At 42.1% G+C, this 26,357-nt stretch overlaps 1 long non-coding RNA gene across 2 annotated transcripts in view; it reads right to left on the reverse strand.

The window, feature by feature from the left end:
• The window catches only part of LOC310904752, a 46,546-nt gene extending 21,146 nt beyond the window's left edge, over positions 1–25,400 (reverse strand). The window contains exons 1-4 of one of the 2 annotated variants that reach the window (XR_014588596.1): positions 25,381–25,400; positions 25,016–25,214; positions 22,172–24,473; positions 20,290–20,354 (exon numbers count right to left, since the gene is read on the reverse strand). This is a non-coding gene — a long non-coding RNA (uncharacterized lncRNA). Of the gene's footprint in view, positions 1–20,078; positions 20,355–22,171; positions 24,474–25,015; positions 25,215–25,380 lie in introns of those variants that run through there. The other variant, XR_014588597.1, reaches the window with a different exon arrangement.
• Between the last annotated feature and the right edge of the window lie 957 nt (positions 25,401–26,357).

The raw sequence follows: 26,357 nt of genomic DNA on the forward strand, positions 1-26,357 counted from the left end.
GCTCTGTGGCCCCATTAGCCTGCACATACCCATCATCTTGCCCTCATTTAGGAGATGCAAGTCCCAGAAAGACACTAGAGTCTGCTGAACACAGAATGGTTCTTCTGCACCTCCAAACACCCAGTTACACAGCACTGCCCTTAGCACATGAGAAAAAAAAAATGGTTTGCATTAACATCTAAAAATACAGAAGCAAATAATTGCTGTCTCTTTCCTACAATCCAGGGCTTCCTAATATTTTTTCCACAAAAAAAATATTTAGTATGTATCTTATTAGGCATGCCAATGAAACAAACAGCATTTTTTACTGTTTTATTCAAAAAAATATTTGCATGATTAGTGTACTTTGAAACTCTGTGTAACCAGACTGCCCAACTATTTGCTTAGTTGCACAAGAGATCTCATGCTGCTAAGTCCTCTTCAGAATTATCTTGCCCCCACCCCACTCCCCAGAAGAGACTTCCAAAATAAAATAAATCATTGATCCGGTGTCAGGAAAGCTACTTTCCCAGTATTATCCAGTCTCTGGGTATTCTCTGTAGGACTGTTTCCTACAGATAATAGGGGTAACCCTGAGGCATTTTATGGATCCATGCACTTTGGATTTTACACATAGACTTTTGCACTAATATCCCTCTTATCAAAGACACGGGATCCCATGCCTACTGGAATTGCCAACAGATGGATAGTAATAAAATTGGGGGGGGGGGGGGGGGGAAGGAACTATTTTCCGTATGGAAAAGTACTGCAGAAGAACTGAGATATGTGCAGTTGATGCTTGAATTGCCCAATTTAAAATACATACTTTGCACAAGAAAACTGTCCTATCAGATTATTATTGAAGTTGCAAAGTGAAATACTCAGTTTGAGAAGCGTCAGGACTAGGACTGCTCGGCACACAGGTTGTGCACATCCCGCATATCCCTTCAAGGAGGCAGAACCCCTGGGCTGCTGACCTCAGTTAGGCCTGGAGTAGCCAGTCTGAAATAGCTTTTGGGTTTAGCCTTTAAATATACCAAAGCTGTCCCTCTTGGGCAGCTATGGAAATCCTAGCAGTTTAGCCAAATGGGCATAGATTAGAAATGGTAAAACACAGATCCCTAGGTAAAAAGCCAGACATTGCTTCCCTCACCAAATGTTGTGTCCTTGAGGTATTTCACCTTTTCAAAGTTCACTGCATTGTTTTGCCAGGGTATTGTTCTCTAGCTCTGTTTTCAGGAATCATTTAGGCTGAGATTTTTCTGAAGGGTTTAGCTCGAGGGAGACATCCAGCAAGGAAAATTCCCTCCAAATTTTGTTCAAAATGGCTGAAGTCTGGCAAAGTGTAAGCCAATCAAAACAGGAGCTTGTAAAAGGCACTATTACAAGACATTAACAAGTAAGACATAAGCAGCTCCGCCTGTAATATTTTTGCCACTTGTCTTTTTCCAGGCTATTAATTGCATTTTGAGAAGTAAAATAAGTAGCACAAAGAGGAGGAGGGTTTCCAAGCAACTGCTTCATTTTCATTTTGAGCCCATGCTGCAGAAGCATTAGCAGCAACTTCAGGGGCTAGTCCCAACCCCAGCCCACAGGAGAGTCAGGAAAGTGGGTTATAAACAGTTACTTCTTGCATGCTAACAGATTAACATATAACAGGGTAGGTCAAAGGAAACAGCGTTTTATATCCTTACACCCACTGTTAATTTCTATATGCAGTATGTAACACAGTCAAGAAAAAAGCATTTGTATGGCCAAGGCACATTCCCACTGAGTTTTGCAAATCCTCTGGTCCTCCACATCTCAAATGAATAGGGAGGAAAATTATAAAGAAAAAGCAAGCATAAGCATTGCCCTCTCTTCACAAAAGCTCCTCCCCAAATTCCCCTTTCAAGCCCTGTTTCTACTGGCATTGGCTGTGCGTGCCACCGCATGCTGCCCTGGTTTCCTTCACTCAGCCACTGCTTCCTTTTTTCTTGACCTTTTTTTCTAACGGTGCCTTGAAGTTGCCACGAGCCCAAGCCCGGCTGCCGTATTTCAAAATCAGGCACCTAAAGGAGCGATCTGACCTCCAGGAGCTGCCAAGCATTGTCAGCAAGGCGAGAGGACTCGCAGGCGCTCTGCATGCCCTGGAAATCAGGCCGCTTTCCTCTCTGCTCCTACTTTCAGCTTTTTCTGTTTTTCCTCCACCCAGTGGCCACTAACAGAAATAAATCACCTCATAAAAATACAGTATGCTACCATCCTCGTTACTGAAATACTCTATTAGCATGGCAGTCGACTGCTGTTTTCTGCATTGCTGCTTATAAAATAACACCATGTGCCTCTGTTCTGGTATCAAGTCCAGGATCACTGAGGATGAGCTAAAGTATAATATCAGTAGGGCATGCAGGTGATAGAAAGACATCCTGCCTGAAAGTGCGGTGTTTGAGAGGAAGGGGAACTTGAGCAGGACCAGCCAAAAATATTATATCCAGTGAAGGAATAGAGAGGCCTAGAAATATGGCTGCTCTCATCAGAAGTAATCCCTGCCATTGACAGAAGTGGAAAAAAGGTCAAAACAAGTTGAAGACTATAGCCACAATCCAAAGCAGAGAAATCTACATTCTTTCATATAAATCCTGACTAGGTGCAGGAGAAACACATATTTCTTGACAGTTTCCTGCCCCACCTGCGCAGATGTGATGAGCTACGGGTCCAGGCTTCAGCCAGCAGCCCCAGCAGGACGCACGAGAGGGAGGAGTCCACTTTGGTCTGGTACAGCCTGCTATGAAACCCTCTGGTAATTATAATTTAATTTTGGATTTTAACATTCAGCCAGAGATTTGAAAAATGTTTTGCTTCTGTAGATGATGAAAGCATGGTACCTTAGCCAGCTGGCAGAATTATAAAGTTGCATTTATGTTTCATTACTAATAGCTATTGAATTAACTCTGTAATTGATTCTTTAATATTTGCAAGATATATTCCATACAGCATGCTGCAAAGCAGTTTTGCAAGCCTTGAGAAAGGCTAGACCAAGATGCAAACACATACATGCACCTGCATGCGTACAAACTGTTACATGTCTACACATATATGCTAGAATACAAAAGACCGGAGAGAGGAATATATACCTTTCATCAATTCAGAACGTGACTCATCTGATCTATAATCAAGCAGACTTCTACATGTCTGTATGTAAATTCCTCCCTTTAACAATCTCATTGTTCAGACTGCACATACATATTTACAAAAAAAAATTATTCACAGCATGCTTTGACTGACCCACAAAAACATAGGCATTGAAACTGACCATTTTCTGTTCCTTTCTACAAAGTTCCGGGGAAAATGAACCTGTTGTTTCTGTCAGAATACTTCATTTGGCTATATTGAGTAACACGCTGACATTGTACAGTAAGTATTCCTGTGGCTGCACATTTCTGTCATGAGTTTTCCTATTTATCCAGCACTCTTTCCCAAAAAGGGCGAGAAGCTACATACAGGGAGTTCAGTGGCCTGATGGGCTGGGTGGCAACAGAAACAGGAATGCCTCGAGGATGAATTCCCCACCCTGCATTCATGGGCTTTACTAAGGCTTTACTAACGCTGAAATTTCAGCTCAGGGTTTCCAGACACCCAGAGACATCTCCAGGAGGATTCGGATCTATGAGAGGAGCCACCTGGTACACATTTTATAGCCTAGAGACATAAGAAGTTAGGAAGATTATAAGAAATATACTGTTTCTATATTATTCCTTGCTTACTGAAAAATGTATTTTTTTCCTAAACTCAGTTGGTGTTTGGCCTATATCTGTTTGGCTAAATCACACTCACACCAGCGAGCCTCATGCCACCAGTGAGCCATTCCCCATCGCACACTACTTGCTTGCTTTGCACAAGGGACAGCCCCTTCTTGTGCTTTTTGGCCCAACACCTCCCCAGACCAAAAAGGACACTTCAGCTGGGCACGAATATGCTGGGTACCAACGCATGCTTGGACTAGGCCCAGGAGGCAGTATATTTCCACAGCTCACGGCACTTTTCACTTCTGCCAGGACCTTTGAAGACTCCATTTGCTCAAGGCGAGCTCACTGAAACCCCTCTGCCCCAGAGCACAAAAAGCAAACAAAGGGCTGAAAATACCATCTAAGAGATTAAACCTTCTTCTGTTTGCAGGAATGACTGAGAAGAGTTGCCTGATTATTTGCCCAGCTCAGCCCATAAAGATTTAAACTTGTTTGCTATTTTCCCCTCACCTCGAGGCCTGTAGTGTACGATGAGTGGGGATGGTGCAGGTGGGGCAGGGGGAGCCAAGTAACTCCACAGTCCTCAGAGCGCTTTAAGGCAACATCATAAAAGGGATCAGGGACACAGCTCTTAGCCATGACCCCTCTCAGCAAACAAAGCAGGAATTACTGGGCAAAAGTGTCATTCACAGTATTTTCCCTTTGAGAACACCTCACGGCTGCACGCGCCCTCCAAGGCGATGAGCAGGGCCACGGGTCTGCACAGCTCCGCGGCCTACCTGGCACTCCCACACCAGCCTGTGGAGCTGCAGACCTGCCACAAAGCTTCATGAATTATGTTGATTGAGCAATTTTCAGTATTTCTCTGGCTGACAGCAGCGGTGCTCTGTCTGCCAGCTCTTGGCGAGACAAAGCAGATTTAGTGTCCCCCATCTGGTAGTTGAACTCCGCGTGCAATCTGCACACAGCCGTGGCCAGCACTCAAACTGGGACCCTCATGGGGCCCTGGCAGTGCTGCTGTCAGGTGAGCCAACAAAGAAAGCGCTGTGGTAAACCTGTCTTGCTGGGAAGTGACTTTTTGCACCTGTGAGGAGCAGGAGCAGTGACAATAATATAGTATAGAGCTAGCCAGGACCACAAAAAAAGCAGGTTTAATAGCTATGCAGATTAGAGAAAACCCACAGAGCTGGCAACACTTCTGGGACTTGTTTACACCTAATAGCGAATGCTAGTTACTACCAGTATCTTGTTTAAAAGACGAGGCTATTTAATATGCAGCTATTGATAGTTTACTGTCCTAAGGTGAAGGAAATATCACCAAAACACTGCAAGTAAGTAAGCCATCATGCCCTACAAAAATCACAGCTTTTGCCTCTAGGTTGTTGCTTTGAATCCAGCTCAAATCAGTAGTGACCCAAACCAGTCCCCCTGAGAAGATGCTCAGTGACCTGCACAAGCTGATTTACAGGTACAGTCTCACTTTGGTTTGCAAGCCTTGCAACAGGGCCACTGCCAGGCTTGAGAGCTGTGTCACCCCACTCCCCAGAGCCCAGGGTACACTTGGTAGTCTGATGTCACCTTTGTCCTGCATGCTTAAGTCTTAAATGACCTGAAACTACAAAGTTTCCTCACAAAGAAATAAGGACTAGATGCTAACATGACAGAAGTGAATTAATCTAATTTCAGACTCTGGCCCCTTCTCCAACAGAACTTTTACAAAATACTGAACCTGAATTATCTCTGAAAATCTTTTCCCTGCTCTCGCATCTCACCACATTGTTTTGGGTTGAGTGCATTTTAGTTTCAATCTGTGCAAGAAATTATGAATCCATCTAATGTTGGCCAAGCAAAATATATATAGCAGGGTTCTTTCCTAATCTTTCAAAAGCAGCTTCAACAGCTACAGGTGTGCTTTGCCCCTGCATTTCAACCCCGGCCTCTGCACTTGCTGAACAGCGCAGCTTGCCCTATTTACGTGGGGCAGCAAGACCTGCAGGTTGGTTATGCAAGGCAGAACTCTTCCAGCTGCTTACCATTGCTTCACTCTGGCCTTCTCAGACAGCACATGAAAACTGCAGGTATTTGTCAAATGTGGCGTCACAATTAGAAGAATTGAAGATCCTCTCATTTCATCCCTATTTCAGATGTGACAATTTATGAATTCCAATTAATTCATAATTCCCTTAAATTTATCACTCACTTCTTTTACTTGGATATACCTATACTGCTTCAATCCAGTAGCATAATTATACAAGAACACACTGTCCTCCCTAATCAGGATGGGGATGTGCACAGACACCGGCAGGTAGCACTGCAGACATTGAAGGCTTGTGCCCATACAATACCAGCCTTTGACACCGCTGTACACCAAAATCCTTTCATCTTCAGGGTCTCCTCCAGAGTCGATGACAGCCTGAGGCCTAAACACATCCATAGAAGCAAATCATTAGCAGCTTGGGCGCCTGAGTGACTGGATTACCACCATCCAGAAGCTCAGCTACATTTCCAAATGTTTACTGTCGGCTGTTTAACCCTTCCCCACCCCGCGGTCTTTAAAGAAACAGGTGATTTTTATGACATTTGCATGGATGTGCACACACTGAAAAGCCTTTTATTTCCTGTTCCTCTAGCTGAGGGAAGCTCTCCCTTTACTTACAAAGAGGCAGATTTAGGAGGCCATGGCCTGCGAAAGCCAGAGCAGTAACCCCCTGTTGCAGACCCAACGCCTCTGTGCTCGCAATTTGCCAGCACACAAGGACTGCTCTGTCATTAGCTCTGCCAGCAGCCAGAGCACCAGGCACTGAAAACCTCTCACGCAATTGTATTCTGCGTGAGATACCAAGCTATGTGATGGAGCAACCCCACCAGACAGGCAGGACAAGAAGGAGGGTAGTACTGGATCCTCCATTGCTTCCTACCCCTAATTAGCTGTGGGGTGATGGCTGTCCTATCCCCACTGACACTCTTCGTTAGTATCTTCAGGCTTTAAATAGATGCTGTCTATCTGCTATGCCTATGTAGTTTTAGGCCAGCAATAAAATGCAGGTATGAAAACCATACTGATAAAAATCTGTGTGGGATTCATAATAATAGCGAAGAATTTAAACCAAAATGGCAAGTGTTCCAGTCTTCCACAGTCAGCACTTGTTCACTTGTTTCTTAATATGAAACAATCAAACATTTTAAGTATGCAGGGACACACACAATTTGTATGTATAAACATACATTATTTAGACCAGCTGAATTCTCAAGAGCTACAAATACTCCATGAATTATTCTGTAATTTATACTTCCCCGTCTGAGAATACGCTTCCACCAGAAGATTTTTCTTTTTCAATTAAAATTCATTACGTTAGCGTCCCATCCAAGCAGACAAAATAACACAGAGGGAACACAAGTTATGACCCATGGGCTTTGTATGTCAGTCTGCTCCCAGACATCATTTTCCCCAGAAGCCCCCCAAGGCACAAGTAGAAAGCAGGCTCTGAGCCAGATGAGCAATTTACTTTGCACACATCTCCCAGCCCACACCTTTTTAGGAGGCACCTCAAACTCAGCAGCGGAGTAAGACCAGCAAAAGCCTCATGTACAAACGCAGTACGGCTGGTCCACCCCATCCTCTTGCCAGCAGGAGACTTCAGGTGCTGCTGGCATAATGAATGTTTTCACTTTCCTCCACTGCATATGTTTGCTTGCTAACCCACCACTCAGACCTGATTTCAAAAGTAGAATTCTTGCTGTATATAAACATCCAACTTCTCTTAGGTAGATCAGCCAAAAAGTAATGGTTTCCTTCCTAATCTTGCATAACACTGCAACCATGGCTTGTGATGCCATGTACCTCTGTATCATACAAAAGGTTGTTGGAGTTTCTGTTGATTTCACTTCTGCTCCTAACCTGGAGCTTCTGGAGCCTTAATAATAATTTTTTAGAAACAAAGAAATTCGTTTTTCCTCTCATCTGTGACATATAAGATGACTAAAGATGACACCCAAAAATCATAAAGGGGGAAAAAACTTTTAACATTAAAAATTAATACCTCATCTATCCTAAAAAGGATCCTGTGAAAACTACTGTAATTATGACTGCAAAAGGAGATGAAAGTTGAGCTACAGAGAAAGAAGAAATTTCCAGTCAGGCTTGTTCAGATCCAATATCTGCTTGTTCCAGTAGCACCTGTTGAGTCAAAGCACTTAGACAAAAGCTCTTCTAAAAACTAAATGCCTCCAGCTCTGAGCCATGTTTCACTTTTCTGCTCTTGAAATCCCTGAGGAATTGTCCAAGGGGAAAAGGGGGAGGAGGAGAGCAGCAAAAGCAGACTTTGCATTCCTGTTATTTTTAAATATAATAAGAAAAAAGTCTGCAAGCAGAAAGCTGGGAATATTCAAAGCTTCCCAGACCTTTGCACAACATTTTTAAAGCCCAAAGGGAAAAACAAAACAAAAAGGAGTGGTAGAAGCCAATTTTAAAGTTTCCTTTGTGGGTCACCTTTGCGATGAAGTCAGATTTCCTCCACATAATATGGTCTGAAAATACATTATAATGATATTGATAGTTTCTGCACTAAAACAGCAATGCCAGAAATTAAAATGGAACACTCTAGGTTTCTTCTCCCAAGTAATGATGAAGATCCCAGTCTGAAGTCTTGTTTTTTTGTATAAAAAGATTTATATATACACGAACAGAATAAAAATTCTTATGCCAAATACGAACACATCTAACAGTTTTACCTGTTAGAATAAAACAGCAATATCGATACAAGCCACAGAGGCCCTTTCTAACAACGCACATCAAGTTGTACAGTACCCCCCGCACAGTCTTGGTGCTTGATATTTCTGGCTACTGTAAGCACTTCAATGCACTTTGTGTAGCAGGAGCCCAAACTGTTCAGACTCCATACAGCTCAACTAACATCCCTGATCAGGGATCTGATCCCTGATCCCCCCACATCATTGCTCAGTTACACTTTCTACGTATAAGAAAAGTATCCCTATGTCAAATATCACTAATGTATTTGAAACATGACCAAAAATATGATTTTTCATAATCAGTGAACGTAGAACTACTTGCATCAAACTACTGGGTGAAAATCTGGACCTACAGTACCTTACCTTACCCATAAACACTGCCTTTCACAGCTCACATGAACAACCAAGCATCCCAACTCTGAAGGAGTCTATGTTTATTTATCTATTTTCCTTTGCTACTAAGGACCTTCCAGGACAAAGCAGCCTGGCTGGCTGAAGGCAGTTCAGATTCCCAAGAAGGACACAAACTGCAAATAGAAAACCCATCAATTATATGCACCCCTAGAAAGTATGCCTGTGTTTTATAACTCTAGCCTTTATGAGATCAGACTGCCATCTCCCAAAAAAGATGCAGGCAAGCATCCTGCAAAATAAATAAATAAAGTAAATAATAAAAACAAAGGAAGGACTAAATCCCAGCCTGAACATTTCCTTCTCATTTGTGTTCTGCTGCTCCCCAGGACTGCCAGCAATACCCAGCTGACTGCATGTGATCTGTATCAAACACCATCTTTACCTGACACTGTTTTGTCCGAGGGGAGCTCTCTAAATTAATTCCACAGGCTTCTCAGAGCCTTAACAATTCCTTTTTGATCCTCTCTGCTGCTTTCTAACACTTTCAGAGATGTTTAAACCCAGTCAGAACAGCCTGAAATGAATGGCAACTCTTCTCATAACTCTGTCCCTATTGCTATGGCTACTGAATTCCCCTTAGACAACAACTACAGGCAAAATCAGGGCACTACACAGTCAAAATTAGCAGTGTTACAAATATTCCCTCCCCTCATCCATCCACCCATCTCTAGAAGACCTTTCCTTGGCCAGGACAGCATTGCTTGCTCACTGGCACAAAAAAAATATGCATTAAAAAAATCCAACACCTCGCTGTGATAAATTGTGTCCGCACAATTTATATCTCCATCCTGACAAACTTTTTAAAATTTCAGGAAAAGATCTTATATACAAAAATTGAGGTTATAGCCGGATTTCAAATACTCTAAATAAAAATAGCTGTTTCACCCAGATAACCCCAGCCCCATCACAAAATATTTGCCAGTGAATTAGACTCATCTCCCATGGGAATGGCATGAAATAGATTTTCCTGTTCTCACTTGGTTCAGGATGGAGTTTTGTCTCATTTCAGACCTCCTTGAGGATTCATTAGGTTGCGGGTGGGTAGCACGCGGTACTTGAAAGCAAAGCATTTTCCTGCTAGGGCTAATAGCCAGCATTTCCAAACTTGGGCTAGCCAGATCACAGTGGGCGATTACAGCAAATCCATGACATGCAGGAGCAGGAGCTGAAGAAGTTCAGTTTAGCTGAATTTCACACCATGTCAGAGTCCTATTTGCAGCTTAGAAAATGAATTTAATAAAGCTTTTCTGCTGTAACATAGAGTGTCAGCTAGCAGATTCTGACACCTGCTGCTCTTTGAATCTGATACCATATTGCAGCATAATGCGGTCTAAAATTAGACTTCACACAACACACCAGGTTTCAATCTTCCAGAAAATAATTCTGTTCAGCACCTTTCATTCCCTAACAGTGTTTTGGGACATGTGTCCTTTCTCTCCTGCCTCTCCTGGAATAACATTTGGAATTTTTAAGCAGGATTTTGAATCACAGAAAAAAAAAGAAATAGTCACATTTCCACTTGATTGCAAATTGTACCATGAGGAGCTACACATGCCAATTTATACAGTTGCTTCCTACCTGCACCCCCACGGAAGAGAGATAGCATAAAGCTGGAAAGCTTTCAATTTTGGGTGCAGAGAATTATTGTCTGAGAAGGAGAAATATCCAAAGCTTAAATGACAGTTGGGTGTTCAAATATCTATTTGAAGACTGAGACTCAACTACAGGAAGAAACCAATGACAGCTCGTCAGGGTAATGCAGTTTTTCTGTATAAATTTCACCCATTACCAAAGAAAAGAATTAACCTGATCTATTTCTTTCTCTAATCAAGATGCATTTTTGTATTATGAATTTAAATGCAATTAAGTGATAGTTTATTCCTTTTATAGAGAATTGACTGCAATTAGTGCTACCATTTAGTCTAAATAGTAATTAGATATTTTCAAGTGGGCCTAGCCTTTAAAAGCTAAGGTGGCTCCAAAACCCACCTCTCAGCTGAAATCACATAGGAAGCTTCTTTCACAAGACAAATACCTCTCTTGTCTTTCCCAGCTATGCGCAAACTCTTTAAGACAACGTGGAGCTAAAATACATGACATGAATAATATTTTGCTGCCGAGAAAAGCTAGCACTGGATGGTATGCTCCAACAGACAATCAATGTCTTCAAAAGAATTTAAAAGGGGTGTAATTTAAAAAATAAATAAATAAAATACAGATTTACCCATTAAAATGGATGGAATTCACTGTAGCAGAAAAGGTTCAGAGCTCTTTCTTGCCAGTGAAAGGACTGTGATATCCAATAAAATTAGTAACCATACTCTCATCTTGGGAATTACAATCGATCTACTTTTTGTATCAAAATCAAATGTTTTCCAAACTTAGAATGCAACATCCTGCTTCAGCTTGCAAATGAGCTAGAGGGGAAAAGTAAACAGATTACAAACACTAAACTGTTTTATATATATACATATATATACCCATATATTTATAGCACACAAATTGAAGCAAATAAGATGTGTGGAGGAAGGGAAGCAGCTTCCTTCATTTTAACTGAATGTCCAGAATATTGTTCCGTATGAGACACCACAAGTAAAACAGAAACTCATTGACTGTCATAGTCAATTCATAAAACCTTCCTTCACCAAATGTGTTTAAGCAAGTGAACATCCTTTCTTTGCAGCAAATGGGAGGAATTTCACCAGGGTAGGGAAGAGAAACACTGCAGATTTGTGCTTTGCAAAGCACAGCTGAAGCAACCCTGAAACTATGCACATAGATGTGGACTTCCCCCATGTGTCCCACCCAAGAACAGTATCGAATGCTGGTTGGCAGATAAAAGGTTTGAAATCAATATTCATAAACATTTGGGTTTTATGAACATGAAGTGAACTGAATTCTTTGCACACTGACAGCACATTTTAGTTCAAGAATTATTCTAAAATGAATGAGTTTACGCTGATCAAATTATGATCTCCTCACCCTCCTCACTAAAATGTATTTTTCATCAGAATTTGCTGTTTTCATTCAAAAACCATGGGTGAGAAAAGAAATTGCTTTCTGAACCAATATGCTATAACCCCTGCAAACTATCAACCTTTTCCTGAAAATTATATGAGTCTGATCAGAAGCTGAAGACAAAGGAGAACAAAGTTTCTATACATCTCATTTTGTTTAAACTAGCTTCACATCTTTTCCAAAATGCAATCTACATATTGAAACAAAGGAACTATCTAATGGGTACATTTCAATAACAGCTCCCATCAATCTACATTTACACCTATCCATATGGCAAAAAAAAAATGGTAATCTGAACAGAAAGAAACTCCTCAAGCATTTCTGAAGTATTCTCAGGCTATTCACCCCATCAAATTTACATCTAGAAACATGCTCTCATCCCATTTTAGAGATAATATTCATTATGTTCATCAAAACTATTTGATTTTTTTTTTTTTTAATGTTGGGGGTACAGATGCTTATTTATAGCTTTTTTTGGTATTATTTTTTCTTTTTTTAAATTCAAGAACTTTAAATTGCTATGACTTACCTGACTCAGAGGTATTCTGCAACTACTGGAAATGCTGGTGGCAAAGCCTTTCAGAAACACCATAATCCAGGACCTGCTAGCTTGGTAACTTGGGCTACAGCTATGCCATAGGTTTCTTTCACATCTTGCTTAAGCTTTTGTTTCTTGATGTTCTCAAATGCATCTCTCTGTAAATCCAGGTTATGACTAAGCAGGCATAGAGATGACTTGAGCAGGTTCATTAATAAAAAGTTATATTTGTAAAATACTGAACATCTTCAGTTAAAGGCAAGCACGAATTCTTAAAATAAATACATTTATAAACACACCAAAAAAAAAAGTATAAGTTGTAACATAGGCATACAGAGCACGTTGCTATTTGAGACACGTTCAAGGCCTGGAGAAGAAAGCCAGGCTTGAGCAGTCTGGGTACATGAATTCCTGAGGTCTGGGCAGCAGTTCGTTAGCATCGTTTTGTGGCCATCCAAAGTTGAAGAGGGAGTTTGGTGTAAATCATTTATCTTTTATTTTAATGTTCTTTCACAAAAACCAGCTATTACATTCTGTTTGATTATGGTGCCGGTTTGCATTTTAATCTGATTTAATCATCTTGAATGCTATAATTAAGAGGGAAGGAATAAAGAGGGTAGATCAGGACAGGCACAGTCTTATCATAGATACCCTTAAGTGCATTGAGCCTGGGATCCCAGGGTGAAGTCTGGACACACGCTGTGCACTATCCCCAGAACAGTAAGACCAGCTTTGCTGTCCTGAAGCACCTCTTACCACCCCAAAGCTCAGACTATGCTGGTGATTCTCTGCAATACACAACTGTGTGAACAAAAGCTGGGTGATGGGGGAAAGAGCTGACTCTGGCACACACTAAGCACTGCACAAAATTACTGCAGAAATGCATAGGAGAGTACGTGGGAGTGGTGGGGAGAGGAAATTGTGAAAGCTATTTGAAGGCATTGCCAATGCAGAATAATTTTATGTCTTTCTCAACTTTGAAACAAGTAATGTATTATTGCATTTATGTTCAACATCCCCAAAGCCATGAGAACCTAAAAGCCAGCCCTGAAAGGGGGCGAAATAGACTAGAGCTCAAGCTAGAAAGACAGACTCAGAAAATGCAAATTATTTTTAAAGAAAGCAAACAGTAGCAACCTCTGAGAAAGAAAGGCTGGGTTTGCCTTCCCGCAAACATGGTCTCCTTTAGCTGCAGCAATCAGCAGAGCTGGTAGGCGAAGGGGGGGGGGGCCCAGAAGGACCACTCCAGAGGGGCCAACTGAGGGAAGGTGGCAGCCTTTGGCAGCCTTCCTTTGTTTGCTGGGTCTTGACAAATCGCTTGACATGCACATGGCCACAGGGAACCCTCTCCTATAGAGAAAAATGGGTATTCACCCAACTGGGAGGAATCACATTCAAATCCTGACCCCAGTTTAGCCCTGCGTGCGCCATTATCTGCTTAAATACCTATTCTGGCTGGATTGAGAGGAAATGTGCAAACTCCAGTTTAATTCACATGCAGAGTTCGGATGAGCACAGTTGTGCTGCTTGACCAGCAGACAGGAAGAGTTCCTGTTAATTCAAGGCACTGAAAACATACATGGGAGAAGCTAGGTGAGGAAACCAGCTGTAACAGCAGACTGTGCTTTACAGCCCTGGATTCACAACCAGTAAATGGACTGTTAGTGGCTTACAATCATTATAAGAAAGCTTTTCAGTTTTCTATTTTGATTTTTGGATATATGGCTCTGTAGTGACGTACCAATCCAGGACTAATTTAACGGTAATTAAACGGTACAAGGTTACAGTTATTGAAAGAAGCAGAGATGGCTTCACAGGGGCTCTGTATCGGCATAGCGATGTAGGATAAAGCCGCAAGTTATTTTCTAAAAAAAATAAAAATAAAAATTTATACTGTTACCATTGCTACAAACACCAGTGTGCTCCCAATCTCAGTAACATAAGGATGCTTTAAACCAATACTTACTTTTTCTGTTTGGGAATAAACCAGAAGGACACAAACAAGTCCACATACACTGTTAAAGTACCACAGGCTTTTACAGAGGACCACAAAGCAAAACTAAGCACAGACTGCACTCAAACCCAGAATGAGCTACAAGTTCTTTGTATGAAAGGGGAAAAAACCAACAACAATGACCAAAAAAGGAAAAAAAAAAAAACAAGAAAGGGAAGATGAAGGGCTGCAAAGAGTGAGGTGTGGCCATCACACCTTGGTGTTTTGTTATTGATCTCTGCAGGTTGCCCAGCTGGATATATGCACACTGGGGAGCACAGCCCAGCCAAGCTGCACACAGCAAGGGGGCTCTGACCGCTGCCTGAGGCTCCCTCCAGGGAACGGGGATTCAGCATTAAACAGGAAGATGTGAACCAGCCATACACTGCTTTTCTGAGCCAAAACAGAATAAAAAATCCTTGCGTGATTACACCAGTTAACACACTGAAACAGAACAAGTAAACAGAGCTGTTAATTTGCCATTGACTTGATTGAGTCATGAGTGACCACTGTAAATAATAGAACCCAAATGATCCTCCATGCAGCTAATCAATTGTCTCTTGTTGAGCAACAGAGATCGAGGAACCCGTGAAAAAATACGTATATATTTCATTCCTGCTTGAGTAACACGGCCTGTGCAAAACTCCTGCCAAACTGTAGTGTAAGTAACCCAGGATTTGCCTATTACATCAAATTTGAATGTGAATAATGGGAACTTCAACTTCTGGGAGGATGGAAGCTATGCTCTGTGGCTCAGGATAGACAATAGGTCTGGGACATGCTGGATGTTTTTTTTTTTTTTTACTGGATCCACAGCCAGTTTTCCCTAACTCACTGTTGCTAGGTAGTTAATCAAGATGCAATCTAAGAGTTAAGTAATTCTATAGTTCATAATTATTGGCTAAATGTTTTTACAGTAACCTGGCTATTTGCCTGGTCCATGCTGCCACCCCCCTCTCCCCCAGGATTCAGCCCATCAGGCTGTAACGAAGCCAAGAGCTAGAAGAGACATCCTCTGCTTTTAGCAGAGGAGAAGGAGGAACACATTTCCCTGCTCCCCTTTACTGTAACTCCGATTACCTCAACTTGCAGAAGGTTGATCCAGATGGTGAACACAAGACTGCAGGCAAGCATGCCTGTAACGAATTCTCAGTGTGGAAGGGTGGAATAAGCCATATGTTTTCACAAATTAGGGGTGACTCTCTAACGCCTGAGTGATGAAGCAGATCCAAGAGTAAGTTATGCATGATCCTCCCCGATGAGTGAAGAGAAATGTTTTATTCAGTGCCTCATGCTGTGAGCTATATTTATACCAAATATATCTTTGTATATTTTAAAATGTTATCTATTAGAGGATATTGCAACTGCAACACAGGACTATTATACTGTCATTTAAAACACAGAGCTGCATGAGAGGGCTATATGCGGCCTTGACACCACCCAGCTGTGAAGTAGCTCATCTCCAGGTGACTCAGAAAAGCCAAAGACCTTAAAAACCAGCTAACAAACTGCCTTGGGGAAAGCCTTTTTCCTCCATGTACAAGTTGCAAAACCTCTGAAGTCCTCTGACCAGATGAAAGCATAACTAGCACCTTGCTTTCCAGTCTTCTTTAGATAACTAACAAATATCACAATGTTGGAGCCCCCCCCCCCCCCCCCTTTTTTTTTCTTAAATCCTGAGCTTCTGGAGTCATTGACGATCACTTTTTTTTTTTTGGCTTAAAATCTCCCCAAGAGCTCAGAAGAATTAGACATCTAAATAAAATACTCATTCTTTCAGGCTGTGAATTGTTATAGAACAGGTGCTAACCTCTGATGATGGAGAAGGCTGTTCAGGAAGGGCAGAACATGGGAGCTTTCCCATGGGCCACCAGAAGCTGCACCCCCAGGGAGCTGAGCCTGCGCGGGGTGGCCCAGGCACCCCCCGCAATGGGACCTGGCTGGCAGCTGAGAGGAGATGCAGCCAAACAGGACTCCAGCAGGAGGCCATGTTTCAGATGGAAAGAGAATAACGGCAAAAACAAAAGCAAAGATCATTCTGACTGAAAATCCATAGCTTCCCTTAAACATAATAACTGCAATCACATTTATTGACCATGCGGCAGAGTTAGAGCCCATAGGCAAGATCATCAGCTAAGATGAATTGCCATAGCACCATTAACTTTACCACTCCACACTTGATCTTGCCCAGTGTGTTCACAAAATGGCCATGGAATATATATTTTTTCTTCTTTTTATTGCACAAAACCCCCCAACCATTTCAAAAAGGACTCTTACTGTACAGTTTACATTTCACTTATTTTACACCTCACTGTAATTCATTCCCCAGCCTAATCTCTATCTAAACATATGCAGCAATGTAGTCTACTGACATCCTGCTTATGAAATTCACAGACCAAAGAGACCATAGCTCCCAAAATTTTCCTATCTCCTGACCTTTTTTAATCAGTTGTTACCTTCTGCAACAGAATGTCTCGAAGCTCAGCTGCTCTGAATTCTTGCCTGTCTCATGTAATGAGCAGATGTGGCAAAGTAAGGATTTGTAACATGATGAAAGTTATGATGACAGGTCTTTCTGTGCCAGATTTTTATGTTTTTACAGGCTAACACTGAACTGCAGCACTTTTTTTTTTTTAATTCAGCTTCTGACAAGAACACATAAAAAGCATATCAAAGGCAACAATAAATCCACTAAAATACCTCTCTTGATTCAAACAGATTTGCAGTTTACAGGACTGTGCAGATCATGCCCAGTTTGAATTTACTCATAAATATCAGCCCCGACATCTCAGGACCCATCTCAGGACATGCCCTGCATGTCCCCTTGCACCACCTAAAAATAACACCGCATGCTACTTGGTGAGAGGAGTCAAAATGATGCAATGGAAGAATATTTAAGTGGCAGAAGAAGGAAAAACCAAACCCACTACTGAAGACAATGATAAAAGGAAAACAGTCCTCTCTGTCCCCTGGGCAGCAAAGCAATTACGAGTGAGAGGGTTGCTCTGTGGTTATTATTGCAGGCTGAAGTGGTAGCATTCTCCATGATTATCACAAATGCGTCCGCTGGGAGGAGGGAAGTGGGAGGATTTACCAAGCGGCAAATGCTTGCTTTCCCTCCCTCTGTTCCCAGCAATTCCTGCAGAACCCAGCCATGTACAGCAGAGGTGCAGCCTTCGACAGTTCTGCCAGATTTACACCCTCCTCCTAGCAGAGTCAGACCATGATGGTACAGCTGTGGGGACTGCTTCAACCCTCACCTTGCCTAGCTCCTCCAGAGCTGGGTATTCAGTTTCTGATGTTATCTCAAATTCTGTCTGAAAGGTGGGGAATCTTGATATCCCTTTAAGTACTTTTTAACACTCCCTTTTATCTCTTTTGCTTTGACTCAAGCCACTTAAAAACTAGATTATGAAATGAAAATTCCAAATTGCTTCTTCTCAAAAATGTCAGAATGCTTCATCTTAGTGCCAACATTTCCAAGCATTGTTACACAACTGAATTTTTGCTCAAAAATATTTTTTTATGATAATACACAAATGGTAAGAGTGAAATAAAACATATTATAACACCTCACTAAAGACTAAAAAAGTTAATAGGAAAATTCCCATCTAGCTGCAAAAGAGACCAATGCTGCTGATGCCTACCAGATCCCTCTACCAAAGCTGCTGATAACATTGAGGCTGGTCCCTATGTGAAATCAGCCAATAACTGCACCTATTTATTAGAAGCACACGTGGGCAGAGCTCTGCAAGCAGACACAAGCTTGTTCTGCCAGCATGCCAAACCAAAAGTAATCCAAAAAATAATAAAGCAAGTAGTTTGGCAGGATGCTGAGCCCAAGCCAGTGTGCATTGCTGCTTATGCCACATCTGAGGTCAGGGCTGGCCCCCGCACCAACACTGCTTCACCACTGCTGCCCTGGGAGAGGGATACCTCATGCACGCCCGCTGTGCAAGGCGCTACAGAAGCATTCTTCTGAACGTCCACAATATAATTAGACTAACAATAAGGCCCACAAAGTTTAAAACACATCATCATCCCTAGGACTACTTCCTCTAGAAGTATAGTGTGTTATTAGTGGGATAGGAGGGGAAACGGTCTGCATTGTCTGAGCAATACCTGGTGCACTAAGGAAAAATCTGCCTACTGGCCTGCTGCTTCAGTATTTTCCTGGCTCAACCGACATATGGTTCATTATTATTGTGCATTACGATAGCCCCTAAGGAACCAAGCTGTATCAGGGCCAGAGCCTGCTAAGCACTTGTACAAACACAGGAAAGGAGCCCCTCCTCAGAAGAGCTCACTGTCTAAACAGAGGAGACAGACAAAGGGCTACGATGCTGGGTGAGGGTTTGCAAACATCTTACATTCAGGGTTTTTTCCTCCAGTTGGGTTTTTTCTTGTCTGAGGAGGATTTTATTTTTCGAGACACAAAGGAAAGCAGAAAGGAGAATGAAGAGAGGTACATAAAGAGAGCTGAGGAGGTGAATGGGCAGTGTGAAAACCAGGAACAGGGGCACTAATGAGAAGCATATTAATAAATACATGTAATTTTTACATTTAAAATAGGAAGGGGAGTATCTTTTCACCACACATGTAGCAGATAAAGAATAATGGGCTCATATGTGCAGGAAACAGATATTACAGGAAAAAAAGTTTTACAAAGGTAAGAATACAGAAGCCCTGGGACTAGGAAAACCCAGGGAAAGACTTCTGAGAAAGCTGGAAGCACCCCAGTACTGGAGGTATTCAAAAACATATCAAATAAACATCGATCAGGAATGACCTAGACAGGAGTGACTCTGCCCAGAGCAGTGGACTGAGCTAGACAACCTTGCAATCTCTCTCTCATTTCTGTTGCTCCAGAAGCATCACCTCTATCACAGAGTTTGGGGCTAGGATAACTGCTCTGTTCTAGTGGATGCAGGTACCAAATGAGCATCTTTAAACTCACTCAGAAATACAACCAGTTGTGAAATAATTTCTTTCTCCATGTTCTCAAGTGGTTTTGCATTTATGCTTTCCCAGGCATCTAGTTATCTTAAGATGTATGCAACAAAATATGCTGAAAATTGGGAAAGCAAACCCAGTCTTTTCAACTTCCTATTGAAAGCCAAGCGTTTGCTAAAGTCTGTTGTATCTTCTGGGAAATGCTAAGGATCCCATGAGCCCACAGGCATGAAGAGATGGCTCTTCAAGGGCTAGGCAAGAAGAAAGAACAGCACATGACAGCAGTGCCAGATGAGGGGAAAGCCTTCGTTAACACCCTGAAACATAGACATGACACTTCGGGTAGGAGTGACATCCTATGCAATCCCCTTGATTTGTGAAGGATCCCTTTCTACCTCTTCACTGAGGATGAAGTGAGCACTTAGGATAACCAGAGTTTATGATGGGTGTGTATAGGGGGAGTGATGGGCCTCCAACTCTTTTTGTCTTTTGAAGCACCAGTGATACCTAACAGCTAGCCCACCTGGTAGCTCCTGCTCTCTGCTTCTCCTGTAGAAGACGAACTTTTCTCAAGGAAGAGAACAGTGATGCTTTCTTCATTCATATTCTTGATTGTACGGGGGGGGGGGGGGGGGGGGGGCGTTGGGGTGAAGTCCTGCTAGTTCCCTCAGCCTTTCTGGTGCTCCACTGTGAAGGGTATGGACCAGGTGACTCAGACAAAAACACAAAGCAATACCCACTTATCCACCACTCCCCACAATCACAAACAAGTGCATATTTAAGTAAGGTCCTATAGGGCACAGATGATGATGCACTATTTACTTTTTGGGCTTGCAAAGGATAATGTCATGTTTCTGCATTGCTACAGACCTCCTAGCAGGACAGTCACACCCATAAGATCTGCTCATTTGGTTTACCTTTTTTTTCTTGTTACAATCTGTTTTGACCATAGAAGATGTTTCTTCTCCCCTCATTTGGAAATCTGTTGTGAAAGAGACCATTATCCTGAGTGAGGAAAAGGCTCATATGAAGCACGTTTTATTCTTTAATAGGAATTTTCCCACAGTCAACACCAGCCTTCCGCAGAAATAAAGAGAAGTTAAGAGCCTTCTGTATCTGCTTTCAGCATCACAGATGCTATTGTTAACAGAACACCACTTGGAAGGGGTGAAGTGCTCCAGAAGTGCTTATCTTTATGACCTGCCTCTAAGAGAGCTGAACTCATTATCTTAAAATATTTCATATTAAAACATAATAATCATATTTCATTGTTTAGATCCCTGGAAGTTTGGTCTCCATCAGAGTAGTGGATTTCTTGTCAGCTTGTCCCAAACACCTAGAAAGAGGCAGCCTATGTTTTACTGAATTGAGATGAATTTTAGAGTTGCAGAGATCTAATGGTTCAATTGCTCCTGCAGCCTGGAGGAAATATTCACAGAGTTCCTCTCTACCAAACCAAGCTTTCCCCTCTCAGTCACCTCCCCATCCCCACTGGAATAATTAGGTTCAACATTTAAAGAGAAATGAAGGGAGGAGGAAAAACAGAAAAAAAGAAAAAAAAACAGACTCCAAAGCATATAACCTGGAACCCTTATTCTGAACATTTTTCCTCCACTGGCTCATCTGCCTGCAGGGAATTCAGCTAGTTACATTGCTAGACTAAAAAACCCTGAAGCTGTCCTTGAAATGAATGGCTCCATTCATTTAAGTGGGAGTGTGTTCTGGTTTTATTACCTGACCCCATATTTCTACCACAGAATCACAGGGCAAGTAAGTAAAATAACCTGTTCTCAGCTGTGGCTGTCTGGTTATATCCTCCTATTACTTTAATTTGTTATTTTTCTAGGATTAATTCAGTGCATTAGGAAAGGATAATATCCCCCACCTCCCTGTGAAAACAGTTTTCAAATATGTTCTGAATGATTTAATGCCACTCTGCCCATCGAATTTCTGTCTCAGCAATTAAAAAGAAAACCAAGAGAGTTAATTAATAAACTGAGAGGGGGGAGAAAAAGTCTTTCGAAATAACTATTACCAAAACTCAGTATGAGTAACAGCAGTCTTTCCACCATCTTCAATGGACTTGATATAAGATACAAATTGCAGTTATTTGTTTCAAACAAAACAGAGCTGTTAAATTAAAACCCAAGAGAACCCCAACAGCACTTGTGCAAATGAGGGTTGGTTTGCCTAACCTGTTCATCATCCTTATACCAGGTTTTTCGGGGGTAGCCTCTGGGTCTGCCCCCTCTCAAAACTAAGCTGCAAGAAATGACTTCCCGGACACATCAGCATACGACTACGCTCTCGCTTAAGTCCAGATGCTCAAGGAGAAATCTCGGCGCGGGCACCCACCTGCCAGCTGCCTGGAGCAGGGTGGGGATGTGCACCCATGGGTGTTCCCTCTCAAGACCCCCAGGGTGGTAGCCCTGGGCTCGCTGCCAGCCCCTCCACACACACAGCATCAGTCCTGTACTTGTGACCCAATAAGCAAATAGATCTGCATCATTACCAAGCTCTGTAGCAGTAACTATACCATGTAGACTAAATCATTGTCTAGCTTTTGTGTGTGTGTGGATCCAGGCAATTATTTTTAAACCCTGCTATGAGGAATAATAGCCGACTTCCCGGGGCCAGCTGTAAACGTCCCATAATGCCTGGGGAAAGTCCAAACTGAAATGCTCTGTAGTTTAATGACATGTTACATAGAAAGAAAAAATGTATTTGGAAGGAAATACCATTAAAAGGGGTAAGAAATGAAATGCTGTACTGTAAAATGCTTATAAGAGGAAAAAATACCTGACTATTCAATTTTCAAAAGACTTCAGACCTTGTCTGCCTGGTCTATGATGAGTAAACCAAAGAAAAATACCCTGGTTCTGGACAGAGCTGAAGATGACCTTACAGGACCTTCTTTGTTCTGGGAGACAAACTAAGGAAGGTAAAACAGGTGCTATTGTTAAGAAAGGGATATTCAGCTGTAGGATGATTACGATTCTTCAAGCTGTAGAAATGTAGTTAGAAAAATCTGCAGCAGCTTTAACTTCTATTAATAGTACAGAAGCATGTTCTGGCATTAAAATAATGAAGAATGCTAATTCCAGATCCCTTTTGATCCCCTGTCTCTCCTTTTTTTTTTTTTTTCTTCAAATGACAGATCTATTCTTTTTTACTTTAATGTTTCTGATTATTCTGTAGGTAGTTATTCACAAATTGTTTCCAGTAAAACCTGTCTAATAACCCATTTTCATTTATCATCCCCAAGCAACACAAAAATTCTAATTACTTACATCAATGGTCACCTCTCAAAGATGACAGATTTTCCAAAAACTTTCCCATTACAAATGTGCTGGTTGGATTCCTGGGCTTGTAAGTCACAGCTTGCCTGTTCCATACGTACGGTTTCTACAGAGCCCATTTGGTGGCTATAAGCCATGTAAAACTTTGGCATTTCCAAAGCAGCCTGATTAGATACCCATTTCCTGACTATCCTTCAAGGAGAATTCTGCAGCTGGGGGATTCAGTTTCTTTTAAAATCCTAGCTGTATAATTGTTATTTTTCAAAAAGCAGATAATAGATATTTTGCCTGCAAGCAGAAAGGTCACGTAAATAGATACTGCAGCACTAAAAGCCCTTTCAAACAATTAAAAACAAGGCTTGATTGGGAATTCATATATCAAGACACTTACAAAACAAAAGAGTGTTGTGATGTATAGCCAGTAGCTCTTGTAGAACGTGAGCTTAAGACCCCCACTGCAGCCAGCACCCAATAAATGAACAGAAGAAAGAAGCCTCAGCAAGCTCCCGGTGCAGGTTAGGAAAGGTGTAACAGATACAACTACCTTCTAAGTCCTTCTGAGCTGCCCTGCTTACTACAGTCTTTACAGCATAGTGAAATAACAGTGTGGCCATGCATGGGATGTCTAGGTATTGCCACAAGATGGGGAAGACTAAATAAATTTAAAATAAATAAATAAATATCAAATGAAGAATAGGTAGCAAAAAGGAAAATCTGTCAGTAAATCTGTTTTCATCCCTATGGACAGGTAGTCTCAGTGATCTGGCTGCTGGCTAGCAGGTGAATGTGATTGAATTAAGTAAATATGAATTGTTAATGGGAATTCCTTTCCAGTGCTGCCTTTCCAAAGAGGAAAAATAGAAGATGACAGCCAAACACCTGCCACCCAGTGCAAGGAAGGAGCCACTCCCCCCACGTGTGGCTGTTCCCTTCTCATCCCAGCATTATCAAAGCAGCAAGCAAAGCGCTGGCTGGCTGGTGTGCAGCTCCTCTCCTCAGGCAGTTATCAGTGTCAATCTTGATCTTTCTGACTGTGACCACAAATAATGAATGTTAATGGAAGAGCATGTGTTCCTGTGTCAAGTATGGCATGTCTCATTTTGTGACTTGGGCTAGGAATATTATTGATACAGCACACTGGTGTAAGCGTCAGCTCACAGCGGACAGGTAAATAATGACAAGAAATTCCTCTACTTCAAGAAGCCTGCAACACAAAGGTACTCTGGGTGTGACAGCAAGAAGAGAATGACAGTGCTTGATAGCCACAGCATTTCAGAGAGCAACTGGAAGCTTTTCTGGAAGCAGCAAGGTAGGAAGTTCGATATGGCATTGTACAAAGCATTCTCAAACACTCATCCCATGTAAGCAAAAGAGTTGGAGGATACTAGAGAGCCAATAAGTCCAAAAAAGCAGCATGAATAGAAGAAAGAGTGCTGAAGAGAAAACAAGGCAAGAGGAAACATTGCTGTCCAGATGCAGACAAGGAAATTTGAGGACAAAGATAATAGAGAACAGGCTACACTAACTATCCCCTAATCATCATCTGTGCACCACCATCCCTTGGTCAGGCACAGGCAATTTTATGTTTATTAAAAACGTACAGGGAATAAGTAGCTGTGGTGGAGACATGCAGCTCTAGAGGCATCTCCTAGCAGCTGCTGTCTTGGAGGGCTGAGTGTCTCCTTTTTGGCATGGCAATGGCCTGCTTATTTCCACGTGGAAGAAAGGCCTGCTCCTGTCCATGTGGGCAAGAGCCTGAATGAATGGCTTTCCAAGGCATCACAGCTTTACTGGAAGTGAATCTGGGAGGGAATCCAACAAAAGACATTTATTAGAGGGAATTTTAAAAGTTTAACGGGGAAAATAAGGTAGTAACATTGAGAATCATCAAAAGGGGTAGTTCACTGGTCCCTATCAGTCAAACCCTTGGTCTTCATCCTGCCTTGCCAGCCCAAGAGCTGTCAGAGACCAAGGCTCAGCAAGGACTAGTGCCAGACCCAGCCCATCAGCCCCCAATAAAAAGTAATTTAGCACGCTGTGAAGCAGAAAATTATGTACCACACACGTACAGTACCACACAGTCAGGTGCCCCCTTTGCAAGTCAATCTGACAGTCAGTGTGAGGACACACAGACACTATCTCTGAGCACCAGGCTGGCACCACGCAGGGATTTACTGAGAACACAGTCAGCCTCTCTGGACATATTTCAAATGACAAACTATATGCAGTGTAAGACTGAAGCCTCTAAATGAAGATTAGTCATTGCCATTCTTTGTTAGCAGGTAGTGTAAGTAAAAGTGCATTTCCAGTTTAGTGAAGCAAGTGTGTATTGCTTTTAACTTACCCTCTGAAGTACTGTCATCACCTGTCAAAATCTCTTCGCTAAGTCGTGATACCTCCCATCAGAAGCATTGCAGATGGGGACACACTGCCTCATGGCAAAGGGTTGACATTTCTCGATGAGGACTCACAGCCCTCTACTGCTACAATAGCAACGTCCTGCCAGAAAAATCAGTACAGTGCCTCTTTGAGGAGAAAAAGTCCTGGAGATAAGAATAAAGAGCAACTAAAAAGCATGTCCTCAAAGGTATACTACAGCCTAGATAAAGGAATGAAGACCACGCCAAATCATTTTTAAACCCAGCTGAACCATACAGCCCTGAGAGAAAGGTGGGGGGGGGGGGGAAGAAACCAAAGAAACAAACCTACAGCTCTATACGCCATAAAGCACTAGGCAGGATGGGGTGAAGCACCTGATTTCTTTATATGTTCGTTAACAGCTCCCCATCTGGAGCACATCAAGCCATGGGGCTTCCAGTGATCACCTTCAACTGCCACACAGCATGTTGATTTTCAGCTGCATAGAAAAGCAATTAGACTCAAGCATGAGCACTCTGTGATACTGAACAAATACTGAAAAATAACATAAAGACGTTCTTTATTCAGTACCACCAGAGTAAACTTGCCTGCTAGCTTGCAATTAATTTTTAACTAGGTAATACATAGTTTGAGTCTGTTGAAGCAGATACTACCTCCTTAGAAGTTGTTTGACTGTCCGCTGGCCAAAGAAGCCAGAATTCAGCATGTGGCTAATTCCCTTTTCCTTGCGTACAGCTCAGGTGACAAAAGGAAAAATACCTGCCGCTATAATGTTATGTAGATTCACACCTAAGTAGTAATAACCTAAACTTCGAGTATATCTACACACTGCAACTCCCATAGATGTTATCAAAGCTGGTTTTAAACCAGCTCTGTAGCTGATGGTAACGACTTCATACAAGTTAATCACCAGTCTTTACCCAGTTTCTTGAGTGGGTTTTACAGCTGCAGTACACTCCTGGTCAAAATATCTCTGTAAAAACTCATGAATATGTGTTTGAGGCAATCACTGAACCACAGACATACCCCTTGTTACACAGAAGTAACAGGTCAGGATCTGGTCTCCCCACCTTCAGCTTCATAGAAAGCTAGTGAAGGGATCTCAACCCAACACAATCCATTAACAGCCCAGGACAGTGAGAGCTCTACTATTTAACTTTTATCACACCTGAAAGGGACAGCATCGCTTTGTTCCAGTTTTTGATACTTCAATATTTTCCCTCCCTGTTCCACACACCAGATGTTTTTATAGCATGGATTTTGATCGGGCCTGGTGGTACGGAGAACTGAGGTGCCTTTGATGCTAG

This window comes from Anser anser (genome assembly GCF_964211835.1).
Source record: "Anser anser genome assembly, chromosome: 10".
In the NCBI taxonomy this organism is placed as follows: Eukaryota; Metazoa; Chordata; class Aves; order Anseriformes; family Anatidae; genus Anser; species Anser anser.